Below are 5,040 nucleotides of genomic sequence, written 5' to 3'. Positions count from 1 at the left end.
AGGTACGGCTACTGAGTCGCAACACTCACCTACATTTGACCTGACTTTGATAGTCAAACGATGTAGAGGAACGGGCGTACCTGGAATCAGCTTACCATTGGAACTATGCCTACGCGACGCCCTCCCCGGAACGCAAATGCCCTCTTTCGCTTCGCCCTTGGTCCTTCCACTTCGTGTAACTCCGAATTTACCTGCGAATAAATCGGAAAGGCAAGCTTTCCTCCCCTAAGAGTTCTTTCTTTGTTCCGCTATTCCCTGCTTTCCTCGTTCTCTCCTCGAGACAGATTTTCACTACAAATAACCGGATAGAGATATTTCCTTACTTATAGAGCCAGACTGTGCTTTAACACACGACATCCCAGTCAGAGGGGGGAATGGTCAAAAGAAACTCGTTCCATTGAAGATCTTTTACAAAGCACTTTCAAAAATGTGCATGATTTGTGCAATGCAAGTCAACTTAGAAAGAGCTCTTCTTTTCCAAAAAAAACACTTCTCTCTCGAAAACAAACCACTTGCTTGGGCGGGCATCACTTTGCCTCTTTAACCATCCCTTTACTTACTTGGTTCCTGATCCGCACAGACACATAGTTAGGGAGCTTTCAATCAGCAAATCGTTGCTGTGCGTGGTGGTCCTCTCATGTCTGGGCTGCCCCTCTCTTCTGTTTTTGCATTTCTGTGCAGTGATTAGTGGAAATAGTGCTATGACATTGATTTGTTGCCAATGAGAAAATGCATAGATAATGAGCTGCGCCCCCTCAAAAAGCAATTAAGTGAGCTCAGGTCCATAAAGAATAGAATAGAAAGATCGCGAGAAGAACCTCTGCGAAATGAGAACGTAACTTGTCGCGTGTCCTCGACTAGTAGTGTCTAATTGAAAATGTCTTCTTACGAGATGAGTCTCTGGTACTGTTCCTGTAAAAGTGCCAGTACTAACTGGTAAGTCGGCTCCTGGAAAAGTGAATACTTTAAGGGACTATCGAGCTCTGTTTATGAAATGCTCGAAATAGCTCAGTTCGAGAAAGGGGATAGAGAAGAGAAATAAACTATTGATCGAGGGATGGAGAAGGTGTGGGCCCGCTTACTAATACGGTTCCGTTCCGCATGAAAAAGACCAATCAAATCAAACTTTTCTTGCAAAAACCGACGCCAACGTTAAGATCAGTCTCCTTTCTTTTCGGCGGCATCCTTCCGCATTGGCGGCGAGTGGAAGAGTTGGGTTCGATTCCCTTTATACGCGATGTGGCGAAAAAGACTGATTCAACGAAATATGCCATGCCTGCATTATTACTTACCACCAGTATCTCGGGAAACGGAAAACCGGAAATGACAATCCTTTCTATGGTCTATACTAAATTACTTTGTACGAATGCACATCTCGGCGGGCGTCGGGTAGATGCTCACCATTTCAATGTCTATATCTGTGGTTCCAGAAGTGGAATTGCTATTCTCGATTCAGACAAGACACTGATTTGTTTACGAACCGCTCTTCATTTTATAGGATCTCCCATTCGTAAAAAATGCCGTTCCTTCCTTTTAAAGACCAATCATTTATTTCGATGTGAGATATTGGAAAAAATGGCGAGCTGTATCAATGATTCTCAATGGAAGATCGGGACTTTTTTTAGCAATTATTTGGCTAAAAAAAAAATTCCGTTTAAGAACGAAAAAGATAAATTTTGGGTTGAACCAACAACCCGATTGTGCGGTTATTCTGAATGCAGATAGAAAGTCTTCGGTCATACTGGAAGCTGCTCGATCACAAATACCTATTGCATTCTTAGTTGATTCCACGATCCCAGGGGAATCCCATAAAAGAATCACTTATCCCATCCCAGCGAATGATCCTATACAGTTCGTATATCTATTTCGTCATTCGGTCACGAAAACAGGGATTCTGGAACGTAAATCTGTGCACGAACCCATGCAAACAGGCTTAAAAGCAGTGGATAGCCTGGTTCCTATAGGCCGTGGTCGACGAGAACTTATAATCGGGGGCAGAAAAACTTCAATCTGTAGCGCTACTTCCAGAGTTACCAAAACTCGAAGTATCTATACTGCGGCTGACAGCGAATTATTTTTAGCTGTCCTGCCTTTCCTTTCGGAAATGCCAGAACAGGTAGTTTCAACTGTGGAGCCCTTCCTTTCTACAATCCCGGAACAGGTAGTTCCAACCTACATTCCACAAATGCAAAATTTTATAGGTGAAACTACTACCAGTCTACCCCAGCTACAAGGGGAGGCTGGCCCGAGTAACTCTACAGGGGGTGGGGCTGCCCCTTCTTCTTCAATTTATCTGGCTTATGCGGCCGAACACGCATCTTTCCTAAAAGCAATTTCTGAGGAGCTTTACCGGAGAGTAGGGGAACAAATCAACTTAAAGAGTCCCCTGGACGAGGAGAATATAAGGAATATAGTCTACAAGATCATGAATGATGATTTTGAACTCTTCTTCGATCCCATAGAAGATTTGAAGGACTGGCTACAATTCATTAAGGCGAATCCCCTTAGTTTTCAGGATCTTATACAATTTTGGATGGCATTAGCCAAATAGTCGATGGGGATGGGGGATCCACCAGTAAAGGATTTCAAAGAAAGAATGGTTGGGATGGGGGTATCATAGATAGGGTTGGGGACTTCAGTGATTCATTTGAAGAGCAGGATTGGGTGGCCGACCGGCCCGCAGACGTAGGAAGGCTTTTATCGCCGACTGAACTGCGTCACCAAAGTCGCGATCTGAAAGAGACGTCTCTTTCAGGAAGGGCAATGCGGGTTCGACTCCCGCTCGTGACAAGAAGCAAGCTAGGTATGCTCGCTAGCTGAAAAGGCAAGGGAAAGAGATTCTGATTCAAACCCAATTCCGGGAGTGAAATAGTCTGCTGTGATAGAACCTGGCAAGGGAAAAGGAATACAACTGAGCAAGATAACTGGATTGAACCAGATGCCGTAAAGAGTCAAAGTAAAATCCATTAGCGCCAAGAGGCAGAGCAAAGAGATTCGGAGATAGAAGAGAGTGGGACCACTTCGAAGTCAACGGGTTAAACATAGTGCGAGTTAGACAGATCCCACATCTCAAACGTATAAAGAAGTCCCTTCTCTTAGACTCCAAAGGCACGAACTACGGCTATGACCTATGAGCTAGGGGGCATCCACCTGTAGTACACCAAACTCTTTCATTGTCTTGAAGCAATCTATATTACTTTAGCTGAAGATTGATTTGGTGGGTGTGCAGACTATGAACCGTGCGGTTCGGGTGAGAGTAGCTGATGCTGGTGAATCGAAGACGGATCATAGCAGTGGAGTGGAGGTTCTATGGCAGAAGCCCCATATTTATGAAGAAAAACAAGTTCTAACCGCATTCTAGGAGTTGCCACGAGTGATTCCCTTCAAAACAGGTGTGGAAAGGTCATTAGAGGCTCCTCTGGAGGCCATACAAGAAGGATCCTTAATTCATTGCAAGGCATTCTCCAATCCCCATTCACACTCTCCTTATTCATACATCAGTTCAGCTACAACAAAGAAGATATCCTCCCATACAATGGAAAGGAGTCGTCGATAGGCACACTACCTTCTCCAAGGCGGTGCACCCATCTCTTCGAGAAAGAAGAACAAGAAAAACAAGAGTAGTATTTCTCCCCGAAGGGAACAAGATAGGTGCCATCAAACAACGAGGGGTTTCACGGTCGTGAGCTCCATTCCAATTCAACAGATTGGTGAAACAACCTAGAAAACCATTGTCCCCTCAAACCGGTAATAACTTGTCCCATTTCTGCATCCGTTAATGATTTAAGAACCGTTCGTTGAGACCTCAAAAGATAAGAAAACTGTCCCTTTTTGTCTTGCCTCGATAAAACAATGAATGGGTAAAGCCGAATTGATCTGACCAACCAAACATGGGATCTTTTGTTTGATACTCAACACATGAGAATCTAGGAGGATACTGATTGGCGCTCAAGAATGGCGTAGTTAATGTTATGATTTGCCAGCATTCTCAGCTGCTGATTCTCAGGCTGATTCTACTTGGTTGGTAGAAAATCTACTTATCCAGGAACAGGCGACGGAACATACGAAGGACACACGTCCTACGAAGCAATATGAGATTCTCAAAACAGGGAAGGCTACGGATACACATGGGGCTAGGCTAACAAGTATCTTCGTTTGACCCTGGATTGTTTCATTCCACCCTTCCCTCTTCTAACTAGTCTTCTCTTATCCACGAACGGATAGAACTCTGATCCTCTTTAGCCCCGAGAAAGGAAGATGAGCTAGGGCAAAGAGATGGCAATACTTACTTAATAGGTATTATGAAGGGGGAAATCAAGCTTTATTTCTCTTTATAGTGAAGCTAGCCTCTTAGGCGCAGTGTCAGACATCTTAGCTATGTAGGGAATAGCGGTCAGTGCTGCTTGATTGAGTCTTTGTCTTGCAGTTGCAGGAGTGATGTCAAACCTCTTGCTTGAGTTGTCTGTATTGGAAGTCGTGTAAGCGGCTTCTTCCGCCTTCCGGGTCTAGTACGTATGAAAAGATGTCAGCGTCGTGGCGATTGCCTTTCCTGGTGGTGAAGGATTCTATTCCCGAGCGGCTAAGGTCCAATCCGGTATTCTATTTCGTCTGTGCGAGCATTAAAACCAACCATTTCCGACGTCAAGATCAATAGGAAGAAAAGGGAGTCTTTTTCTGTCTCGAAGGTTTTATTTTAAATCCAAATCGAAATGCCTAAACTTGATAAATTGACTTATTTCTCACAATTCTTCTGGTTCTGCCTTCTCCTAGTAAGTAGCTCACGAGGAATGGGGGGACAGATTCCCTCAATCTCGAGATACGAACGTATCGTGTCAAAATTTATTGGCAAATTTTTCTTCAGTGGTTTGTGGACCGATAGACCTTACCTTATTTTTATTTTTATTTCCCTCATTTTTTTGGGACTTTATATTGTCAGAAGGAGGAGGGAGGCTTTTTCCTCTACTCTAATTGGATCCTTCTCTGGTTTGTTTTCGTTTTTTTTTGTGGAAGGCCCAGAGGTTGCTTCCGCTATGGAGAACC

General features: G+C 44.0%; 1 pseudogene; it reads left to right on the top strand.

Moving 5' to 3' along the window:
* Positions 1 to 739: 739 nt before the first annotated feature.
* On the top strand, positions 740 to 4,503 carry LOC112937411 (uncharacterized; annotated as a pseudogene).
* Positions 4,504 to 5,040: the final 537 nt, after the last annotated feature.

The sequence above is a fragment of the Oryza sativa genome, chromosome 12 (assembly GCF_034140825.1).
Source record: "Oryza sativa Japonica Group chromosome 12, ASM3414082v1".
Classification (NCBI taxonomy): domain Eukaryota; kingdom Viridiplantae; phylum Streptophyta; class Magnoliopsida; order Poales; family Poaceae; genus Oryza; species Oryza sativa.
The sequence above is the reverse complement of the archived record's forward strand: the minus strand, read 5'-3'. Positions and strand labels throughout refer to the sequence as shown.